Source organism: Vombatus ursinus, unplaced genomic scaffold, assembly GCF_900497805.2.
Source record: "Vombatus ursinus unplaced genomic scaffold, bare-nosed wombat genome assembly UNPS02014807.1, whole genome shotgun sequence".
NCBI lineage: Eukaryota > Metazoa > Chordata > Mammalia > Diprotodontia > Vombatidae > Vombatus > Vombatus ursinus.
Window position 1 is genome coordinate 39,511,345 of NW_020954585.1, and position 12,545 is coordinate 39,523,889.

Sequence of the window (12,545 nt, forward strand, 5' to 3'; positions counted from 1 at the left end):
GCTATGGATACCTAGTTTGAGTACAAAGTGAAACAAAGTATGAAACAGTTCAAAGACATAGAATGAAGACAAGCCTTCACAAATGCACTGTATAGGCTTATATGATCATGATACAGGCCTGCTAGAGAATCATGAAGCCATCAAACTTTAGAACAGTCCTGATCAATCACCTCTGGAAGTGTTCCAAGATGATGGAGCCAAGAAAGTTTAAAAGTGAAGGCAGTCTGGGAAGAAAACAGGTTTGATTTTCTATAGTGATTCACTGAATCTATACCTACTTGTAGTTCTGATACTGCTCTAATTCATAGTATATATAGTTATGATCTGTAAAATGGGCTTCCCAAAGGCTTTTTGTAAACTCAAGATTTGGATTGGCCTCTCCCCCAACCATTCCTAAATATAACACTTTAAAACAAACGGAGCAAAAACTATCACCTGTCCCACCAAGATTTAAAGGTTTTAAATGCAGTCCCAATGACTGACAATAAGTCTATTGAAGAAGGACCAACATACTTAAGTTTGGAGAGAATCTTAAGCAAAAGGAAGAGCACCAGACATTGAAAATTTGTCCGTAACAAGTCATGAAATTGTGTGCAATGGCATAGATAGATTACAATCTGTATAAATCAAGGCAGTAGTTGCCTAAATAAAATTACAAGTCCTTGGTAAATTAAAGAATCTTTTACACAGTGAACTGTGTACTGCTTCCTAGTAAGAACATGTTTGCATTCTCAAGAATTGCAGCATATTACAAGCAAATAGTTGCATAGGAAAATCAATATAGAGCACATAGAGAGAGCATGTAATCAGAGATGTATATACTCCATCCCTATTCACATGATATCAAGAGATCTAGAGAATCTATTGGAAGATGTGGACAAAAATCACATAGGATGAAGAAATATAAAGTGGTTGTGATTAGAGTGAGTACTACATTTATGTGATGGATGGTAGACAAATAGATACAGATGAGAGAGCATTCTTTAGGTATTTGCTCTGTGCCAGGCACTCTGCTAAGCACTGGTTCTACAAATACAAGGAAAAAGAAAGTTCCTATACTCAAAGAACTTTTAATAAACTTCTAACTTCTAAAGAAATTCTAATGAGAGAGGACAACATAGGAAAGGAAGCTAAAAAAAAGTGGAGGAGAGGGGAAGAACAGATACTCACACAGCAATAAGGTGGAAAAGTCTATAGTCAGGAGTGGAGCTAACAAAAAAGTGAGCATGGCTGCCTTGGGAACTTCATCCAATAGAAGTTCTGGATAGGAACTCACCAATCTGAATAGGAGGCCACATGACTACAAGCATCTCCAGGTGGGAGGGCAACTGGAGCAGAAGTAGAAAAGGTCACTGAGTCAAGAATGTCAAAGGAAAGAAGAGAACAGGACTGGCTTAGGAACTTCATTGAAAGAAGGTAGGAAATCACCAATCCAAGAAAGGGGCCACAGAGGCGGTGGGGAAGGCAACTGGGGCAGAGAGCAGAAAAGTCCAGAGAGGAAGGAGTGGATGCAGAACAGAAGTAAGCATGGTTGGCCTGGGTACTTCCTCAATTGGAGGTTCTGAGGAGGAACTCACCAATAGGAGGAGGGGGCCATGGCAATGGAGAAATCTCCAGAGTAAAAAAATAAATAAAATAAAAGTATCTGGGGGGGAAGAGGAAAAGTCTGGAGTTATGAGTGGAGGCAGGAGAGAATTGATTATAGGTCCACTGAAGTATTTAGATTGCTATTATTAAACCATTAATCATTTAAACAAGCTATTTCCATTCTTAACATATCTTGGTTTGTCATAAGTGTCATTATGCTTAAAGACATTTTTAATTTTTTTTAACTCTTCATATAACATATTCCTTTTCCCATACCTTTTCATAGATCTTCCATATCTCTTGACATTATGTGAGTATCAATGCAGCAAAAGGATGGTCCATGTGTTTTCTCTTGCCTTTACAACATGACTAAATGAAGCAGGTTGGTAACACAGCGGATAGAACAGCAGGTCTAAAGTCAGGAAGACATTTACTATCTGTGTGACCTGGGCAAGTCACTTACCCCCGTTTGCCTTGGTTTCTTCATCTGTAAAATGAGCTGGAGAAGGAAATGGCAAACTACTCCAGTACCTATTCCAAGAAAATCCCAAATGGAGTAACAGAGAGTTGGACACTACTGAAGAACAACAAGACCATCTTCTTTTCTGGTCATGCATCTCTCTAGTGATATCCTTTACTCTGCTTCTTCTGTACAATTCTCTGTTGGTAATATGCTTCAGCCTTCTCAAATCTAATGCGTCTTCCCTCTTGTTTTTAAGATGGTCCTGAACTTGGCCTCTTAAGAGACATGGTTTTCTCAGAATCACAGAATTGGAGAGTTGGAGAACCATCAGTGACTATCTAGTCCAATCCACAATATGCAAAAGAAATCTCCAGAAAAACATAAGTGATGACTCTTTATCTAGTGGTCATCTGGCCTCTGCTTGAAGACCTGCAAGGAAGAGGAGCCCACCACCTCTCAAGACATCCCACTTAACTCTTGGACAGCTGTAATTGTTAGGAAGTTTTTTTGGCATCAAGCCTGAATTTTTCCTCTTTTCAGCTTCTACCCTTCTCCTGGTTCTGCCCTCTGAATCCATATGGAGCAAGTCTAATCCCTTTGCAACATATTACAGCTGCCATGTTCCCCTGAGTTTTCTCTTCTACAGTCTCAACATCTTCAACTCTCCCACGTCATCCTCAAATGACATAGACTCAAGACACTTCAGCATCCTGGTTGCCCTCCTCTGAACACTCTTCAACTTATTAATGCCCCTCCAATATTGCTACATCCAGAACTGAACACAATGCCTTTGATGAGGTCTGAGGCAGTGTACTTTACTCTTTATTCTTCCTGTCAACTATGCCTTTCTTAATGCACGCTAATACTGCATTAGCTTTTTTCATCATCATATCATACTGCTGCCTCATATTGAGCTTGCAGTCTACTTCAAACCCCAGATCTTTTTCAGAAGAACTGCTATCTAACCATGCCTCAACCATCTTATAAAGTTAATTTTTTTGTAAGCAAGTATAAAAATTTATGTCTATCCCTACTAAATTGTTTCTTGTCAGATTCAGCCCAGTGTCAATATCTTTTTGAATTCTGACTCATTCATTCAGTGTGTTAGTACCAGCCTTGTGGTACCTACAAATTTAATGATAATGCCATACAACATCATTGGGAGAATATTAGTATTAAAAAGAATAATCTTAGTTTCAAGGAGGAACCTGGAGTCATTAAAGGCACTGTGTTGTTTTGCAAAAGCAATGCAAACCACTATTGTTTACATATTCAGCTCTGGGCCCAGTTCACTTCCCATCTATAGTATTGGATTAAGATATGTGCTATAGAGAAAGTTCTCTATGCTCTCCATTCAATAGCATATCATAGTTTGAATATTATATGGTTTTTAATCCACATTTTTTCCATGTAAGTATAATAAGGCTGAATACTTGAATGATTATGAACACACATACACACACACACACAAACACACACACACTTATGTGTGTATAAAACTTGGAAATCTCCACAATATTTGTTGTGTTGAGAATAATGTTATCTACAAACAGGAGTGCATGAACAACTTCATCATCTATAGGGCTTCTCTTCCATTTGGACTTTGTACTAGACATCCTTCATTACAATGGAAAACATTTTAGTGAACAAACATCTTGCTTTTTGTGCCTCATTTGATATTAAAAATCAGAGGGCCAAACAAACTTCATTGTTATTGTGGTCTTCAAGGAATCTTGTATGATTTTAGTGTACCCATGATAGACACCATGTTAGATTAGAACCTTAGCAATGGCATTTTTCTTTATCAAATTGACATTTTTAAGGTCAGTCAACAATAAGCATAGTGAATTGTGCATTCTCTGTTCTTTACTTTCATTTATGTGACTATAAAGATTTTATCTACTATAGAAAATCATTTGCAAATGTCTTCCTTCCCTTCTTATACCCCATTAAGGATTCTATTGATACATGAATAAATTATTTTCATAACAATTTGCTTTTAGAAATGAGAAAAAAGACATATGGGTTGGTCACTGTTGTGTTCTCTCAATAGCCATTTACAGTAATAAACTCCATGATTTTTCCTCAGTATTTCAGATATCTTGAGAATTAATCCCTTAGTACCCTCAAAATTGTACCTGATCATTTCAAAAGGAGATGCAATAATTGCAAATGAAAATTAACTAAGACAATGCTTTTGGAGATCAGGTGGCTTAGTTTGATTTGGGATGGGTTATTTTTATAGCCTAACCCTGAAAAATTGGTATTTACTAGAGATGGTCTGTATTTCTGGCCACAGAATCTATGATTATTTTTTTTTAAATCATAGGTTTTTATAATCATACTGTAGTAGTATTTCTTATTCCCTGAAATCTATTCATTTTGTGGTGGGGCTCTAACAAGGGTCCCCTGTGGAGTTAATAACTTGCAAGGCACTTGAAAATCCCACCACAACACTGAATGGCTCTTTCATTTTTTCATTTAAAAAGAGAAAGGAAAGAAGAAAGTATACGTGAAATACATCATGTACTCTGAAAAGTTATGTGAAACAACTCCATACTTTTGCCAGTTGAATAATGCATGATTAGCCCTTCTTCACCAATGCCTGGTATCTGATGATCTTCCATGCAGACTTTGTAGGTCTGCAACTACTTCCTATAGCTAAAGTAGCATTCAAAGACATAGCATAGCTTTGGGGTTTTATGCTCAATCTAATTCACTCCTGTTCTATTTGACTTCCCTGCTCGAATCAAACTTTTCAGACTTTCCTAATGTTCTTTTCATCACCAGGTAGTTTTTACTAAGTGTACAGCTAAGCTCAATAGACACAGTGCCTCCCTTCAAAGATCATGGGACTTTAACACTTGTCACAGATAATAGTAAGTTAGTCAACATGTTTGTATTAAATTCTTATGGTATGTCAAGCACTTTGCTAGTCACTAGCAATGCAAAGAAAGGCAGAAAGAGTCCCTGTTCTCAAGGAGCATACATTCTAATGGGGGGAGACAACAACTAAACAACTTGGTAGATATAAGATATATAGCAAGTGCTTGAAAAGTAATCTGACAATGGAAGACACTGAGGTTGTCTGAAGAGACAAAGAAAGATCTCTTGTGAAGGGGAGGACTTGAGCTGAATCTTGAAGGATTTCAGGAATACCAAGAGGCAAATCTGAGCAGGCAGAGCATTCTAGACGTAAGAAATAGCCAATGCAAAGACATAGTGATGAGAAAAGGGATATCCTGTTTGAGGAACTTCAAGTAGACCTGTGCAACTATATTGTAGAATATATGAAAGAAAGTAAAATGTAAGAATCTTGAAGAGCTTTTACATGACAAAGTATTTAATCTTGGAGGTAACAGGAAACCACTAAAGTTGACAAAGCAGAAGAGATGGTAGTGATATGGTCATACATTTGTTGTTGTTGATTTTGTCAGTTGTGTCTGACTCTTTGCAATCCTGTTTTCGGGTTTTCTTGGCAAAGATTCTGGAGTGGTTTGCATTTCCTTCTCCAGATCATTTTACATATGAAGGAAATGAGTTAAACAGGATTAAGTGACTTGCCCAGGGTCATACAGCTAGTGACTGAAGCCAAATTTAAAATCAGGTCCTCATGACTCCAGGACCTGAATTCTATCTACTGTACCACCTAGGTGCCCATGGTCAGACATATATTTTAGAAAAATCACCTTGGCAACTAAAGGAGAATGGATGGAAGTGGAAAGAGATTTAAGACAGAAAAAACAAGCAGAAGTCTATTGTAAGTAGTTGAGACTATAAGTAATGAAATCCAGAACTAGGGCTGTGGTTGTGTGAGTGGAAAGAAGAGGACATGTATGATAGATGTTGTAGTTAGAAACTCTACAGAGGATTGAGTTACTAACTGGTGATGTGGAATGAGTGAGACTGAGAAGTTGAGATTGACCCCAAAGTTTCAAGCCTGAGTGCCTGAGAGGATGGAGGTGCCCTTGGCAGTATAACATTCACAAAATGTATTCAATGACTATTTATTAAGATCTTAATCAATCAACAAACATTTATCGAGCATCTACTATGTGTGAAGCTCTGGGTATACAAAGGAAAAAATTACGTAATTCCTAGGCTCGGAGAGCTTACATTTTATTGGGAGAAATATTTAGACATGTTTAAGGAAGCACTGTACAACGTTTGAAGGGAGATTTAAAAATGACGTGGTCCCGGCCTTCAGTAAGCTTCAGTAAATCTTGAAGAAATAAAAGTATGTTTAGGGTCAAAAAGTTAGTTGTAAATCTACTTTCATATATTACCCCAATAGTTAGTATTGCCCTCATTTCCCACTATTTGATTCTCTTTCCTAAGTGACAGACGAATTTTTTTTTTTACTCTCAATCTATCTCAGTTCATGGAGTATTTGTTCACTTTGATGCATGTGTGGGGTTTCTGATTCTTCCCTTTCTGAAATCTATTAAGTCAACTGACATTAACGGAAATCATTTTTCATTAACATGGCCTCTTCCAGCATAATTCCCCTTCCTTTTATATATAGTACTCATATAACACAGATAACGGGAACCTAAAAAAATAAAAATTAAAAAAAATCTCTTGGATACAATAGCTTTAAGGTATCACTCAAAAAATATGCTGCCTATGTGAGAAAATGTCTATCATTTTTAAAATAATATTGAAAGACAGCATGGCATAGTGCATAAGGGAGCTGGCCTCAAAGTCAGGAAAATCTGGTCTCAAGTCCTGCCACAAATACATACTGGCTGTGTGACCACCACCAAGTCATTTCACCTCTCAGTGGTCTAGACAACTAAGACCATTATTTGCCTAAACCCAGAGAAGGTATCAATTGGTAGAGTGTATTTTCTTACCTGGGATTAGTTCCAGATCACAGATGCAGTCCCTATTCTAAGTATTAAATATGTTCCAGTTAGGAATTAATTTAAAGTACATTTTAGCAATTTTGAAATTACATCATTTTCCTAAGTTTTGATGAACTAAGATTTAGGTGAGAGAATGAAGGCAGGAACTAGAAAATTCACCTACTCACCCCAGTAGGTGTTGGCAATGTCTGAGAGATACCCGTGGCTGAGGGTATGAATAAAGCGTGACAGACTAAGAGAATATTTAATTCATCTTACCTATAATAATGATAACTGACATTTTAAGTAGTACATTAAAGCTTTCAGTTTAGTTTCATATTGGATAGAGAGACAATCTTCACGTCAGGAAGAGTTGAGTTCAAATCCTGCCTCTAACACACACTAAGACTGTAACCATGGACAAGTTACTTTAACTCTCAGTGCCCTGGTGTACTCCTTAATAGTTATTTCTACAGAGGATCTGATGACTACATATAGAGAGTTCCCATACATGAAGGTCTCTATATTGATGAAATCACAGAAACAAACCACCCCCTCAAAATAAAAAGATTTGCAACTTTTTTACATGAATCATATCATCTTATTCTCACAACAGCCTAGTGAAATGCTATTGTTATCATTGACCCAGTTTAGCAGAGGATGTTCAGTGGCTTGCTTGAAACCACACAGCTGCTAAGTGTCTGAGTCAGAATTCAAACCCAAGCTTTCCTGTCTTCAAGGCCAGCACTCTATCCACTACACCAAACTGACTCTAAAGGGCTCAGTGGTACAGGCAACTTATCAACTGGCATGCTGATATCCTGAAAGGGTTAATTCTTCTTCTACCATTGCCCAAAGAGTGTTTTGCCTACCACAGCATCAGGTTCTATCAAGACCTTCAGTTCCTTTTACACATATATCAAACAACAAATCTTAGTTGCTTGGGAATTTCAGGAGATAACAAACCAAGATTTTCATTGTCTAAGGAGGAGACTGTTCCACATTATTACCAGCTACCTTCTCTGTCTGGCTCTCTCAGGCCAGGATCAACCACAGAATTAAGTATCTCTTTGGGCTATTTGCCATTGTTACAATGGGCCACCTGGGTGTCTGAGATCTGGTGCAAGGCCAACCCTAGGCAAAGTGGTGAAGATTTTTATTATTCTTTAGTCCCTTTCCACTTCGCCTTTCTTCATCCCTCCACCACCACCTGTGGGTACCTCTTCTCTACCACCATTCCCTGATTGCCTCCAGATGATTTTTGTCTTCATGTTGTACTGTTTGTCCATTCAGTCATGCTCATGTTTCACAGTTGCCCCTTTTCATCAATTCCCCTTTTCAAAACTTCCATGATGATAATCTTCCATGATGATAGAATGGTTAAAATAAAATGGGTTTAACTAATGAATTTACACTGGAGTATAAATGACTAAGTCAGACTTCTTGTGCTATCTATCTCAGGAACATTTGCATTTGGATAAATAATTCTTATTAACCCAAAGATATGAATAGCTAATGGTGGAATTGCAAGCAGTATATCAAAGTAAAGAATTTTAGACAGTGTGGTGGACCTATCTGAGGACAAAAGGCCCTTCCCAGTCTACCTACTCCTCTTATTCATAAATCCACACCTGTTAAGAGGATTTGATCAGAATAACAATCCAATTCACTTGAGTATGCCATCTTTCCTATAATATTACAATTTATATGGGAAGTAGAGTCAAAAAGCTAGTATCTTTTAGCTCATTCATATATACCAGATTCAGGAGATATGTACAGTGTACATGTACATGTACAGTGATGAGCATGTAATAGGTTTTCTATAAATACTTGTATTTGATAAGGACTGCACTGCAACCTGGGCTAAGAGCCACTAATGCATCCAGCCTTAGCATAAAATGGCTTCAAAGCATGGATGGTTATGGATTTGATCTGAAGCAGATCAATAGGGAGTGTTTTTCCTTAATGTGAAGAAACTCATGATCCCTCAGAGGGGGTCCAATCTGTTCTGAAGAAGAGGTACTTTTAATTTCCCAGAATCCTTGAATTACATAGGATAGGAAAAGAAGGATAGGAGAGAATGAATTTCCTAAGGGAAGAGAGAACCACTGCCTTTAGGGCTTATATTCCTGGCAACTATAAGAAATCCTACTAACATAGCACACTGTGGTGAAAAGTGGTTGAAAGAAATAAACCATATAAGGCTTCAAGAGCCTGATCTTGAAACTTCTAATAGAGCAAGCAGAACACATAAAGAATTTACAAATCAAGGATTTTTTTTAACAGAGCCAGAAAGGACTCAAGCATTTAGAACCCCCTGGAACTCCCAAGAGATTTGAAGGGTCAGGGAAGACCCTAGAACTGCTTCCACCTCTCCAAGATTTTTGAGGATGACCAAGAACAGATGCTCTGGCTTGTACTAAACCCCTAGAACAACAATATCTGGAGAGTCTGTGACCTCAACACAATATGATTCCCCATGCACCCTCTGGCATTCAAGTATGCATCAAATTGTATAACCACCATCTAGAAGGCTCTTTGAAAGGACAGACCAGAATCTGTCTTGCTTGGTTGAACAGAAGTCACAAATGGATAATATTCTTGACTACACAGGCATGAGCTTAATTAAGGACCCTCTTCCAACACAAAAATAGCTCTCAAGTAGTTTTGCATTTTAAATTTTGACATAACCCTGCTGTTCAGTCATTTCAGTAGTGTCCAACCTTTCATGACCACATTTTGAGGGATTTTGTGGCAAAGATATTGAAGTAGTCTTCCATTTCCTTCTCCAGCTCATTTTACAGATGAGGAACTGAGGCAAATAGGGTTAAGTGATTTGTCCATGGTCATACAGCTAGTAAGTATCTAAGGCTGGATTTGAACTCATGAAGATGAAACTTTCTGATTCCAAGGCCAGTGTTCTATCCTCAGTGCTACCTAACTGCTTGATACACCGCTAATCCAGCCAAAATATGTAATGAACCAAAGAAGCTGCCTATCAGCTGAAATCTGAGTTGATAAATTTCTACTGTTCACAACTTAGAAATATCTAAAAACTTATTTTTGAATGTAATTTTTAAAATAAATTTCATAAAATCAGTGCCTCAATAAATCCAATACAGTAGGATTGTTAGAATGACAGCTATGTTTTTTTTTTTCTGTAGAGAATGTCTTTGAAATCCATTTACATACTACTGCATATTGACATGTGGCAATCATTTTTTCAGACTTAAAAGAATGTTGGAAAATGTTTCATAGAAACACTTCCACTTATACCAATATTTAATGGCTTTCAATTGCTTTTTATTTTCATTAGAATTTGTAACTTGATTTACTCAAGATTCAGTCTCATTTTGATACATTGGTGATGGCATTTAATGGTAGATTGTTATGGATGGGCTCAAATCTATATTCATTAAATTTTAGATGGATCTAAAATTCCAACTTAATTTGTCAGTGTTTCCTTAAACTCATTTGATATTTTAAAAAATATTAGTCTCCATTTTTATAATTTGAATTTCATGTCAACACATAGTAATTGAGTGATCTATGTTGTCTCTCATTGTTGTTGTTTTCCAAATCCTGAACCCTAGAAGAAATGAAGGATACCAAGCAAGCTGATATTGTGGTGGATAGGGGGAATACCGTAATATGCAGGGTTAAATTCATTTTCTTTTCTGATTCCATTTCAGGGAAATACCTTAGCTTAAAAAGGCCAATGCCTCCCACTGCATCCCAGGCCATCTCCAGTCATCCTGATCTATATCTTGCCACAGGACATGATGGCTCTGGAGGAGAGAGTGAGGCTGGTGACTTTGCACAACCCTACCTCACTTAAATCCAATTCACTATTCTGTTCTTGGAACACAAAGGACAAACAACAACCTCTGAGTAGCATGAGCTGCCCCACTGGGTACTCAACTGTTCAGTTTCAGTTGAGCTATGCAATTCCTTCTTTTCTTTCCTTCTTACTTCCTTCCTTCTTTTCTTCATTCCTTCCTTCCTTCATTCATTCCTTCCTCCCTTCTCTCCCTCCTCTCTCTCTGTCCACATAGGGATTTATACCCTTACCTGGGGGTGCTCTGCCCAAAGGAATATAAATTTGGTCACTGAAATCTAGCAAAATATATTGGGGGTTATAGGATAAATTTCTTTTTTATGTACCATGTCTTAAACCCAAGCACTCTGGTTCTGATTGATTGGCCAACAATCAGCCCAAGCCTTGCTGGGTCATTATTTGGGCCCTGATGGCCCAGAGTGAGTATAAGTAGCCATTGTTATGATAGCCACTGAGGATCTTCCTCTCCCAGACTGATTTTTCTGAATAGGTAAAAGAAGCCATCCTTTGCCTCATCTCTGCCTACTCTTAATTACTGAATGCGCATTGTTTCAGACAAACTGAGACCTGGGAAAGACCTTAGCCTAAAAAGGCCAAGGTCTCCCACTACATCCAAGACCATCTCCAGTTGTTGTGATCTATATCTTGCTGCTGGACCCAGATGACTCCGAAGGAAAAGAGTGAGGCTGGTGACTTTACACATTCCTGCCTCATTTAAATCCAATTCATTGCAAGTCATGACATCACCTTCCTGATGTCATAATCCTCTTTGAGAACAAAGGACTAAAAACAACCTTACCCCAAGATTGTTCTGCCATCTAAAAACAAGTGACTTTTTTTTCTTTTTTCACTCAATAGCAGGGGTTTCTACAATGCACTGTATTGCAAAAAAAGAGAATCACCCAAAAAATAAAAGAATGTAAGCCAAATTTTTAAAAAATATAATCATTTCAAATTTAAATTGAACAAAAATGTGATTTTTGATGCAGATGACTTGATGGACTTCTAGCTACTTGTCAATCATTAAAAGCAGCTACTAAAAAAATGCCTAGAAATCATAAGCCACAGAATCACAGAAACATAGGATGTTAGAAATAGAAAGGAGTTTAGATATCATTTAATATAATTCTTTCATTTTATAGATAAGGAAAAGGAGGCCCAAAGAGATGAAGTAACTTAACCGAAGTCACATGGCTAGGAAGGAACTTGAACAAACATCTTCTGACACCAGGTGTAGTGCTCTTTCCACTTTTTTTCATTTTTGGTCCAGGTTGTGATTTCATCAAGGCAGGAAACTCTTGATAAGGAAACAGCATCCATCAATGTAGCTCAGAAATTCTCCTGCAATTATAGCCCTAGACAGTTCCACAGGGGATGGGGGGAGCTGAGAGTTTAGGTGACTTAATCACAGTCATATACCCAGTATGTTTCAGAAACAGGATCTAAACCTAGGACTTGACTTAAAGTTATGTCAATCCTCTATCCATTATGTCATGCTATCTCTCCTTACCAGAATACGAGTGAACTTTATGATTATTCTATACCAATGTTCTTTTTATGAATACACCCTTGATCCCCTCCCTTTCCATTTTCTCCAGCAGATTACTTGCACCATCATCTCCACTCTCAATCTAATCTTCAATTTCTCCCTAGCTACTAGTTCCTTACCTGCTGCCTACAAACACATTCATCTTTCCAGCCTTAAAAAAATCTTCACAAGAGACTCCCATATACACAAGCTATCATCATATATCTTTCCTCTCCTCCTCTAAGCTCCTTGAAAAAAGACATCTACACTTGATGTCTCTAC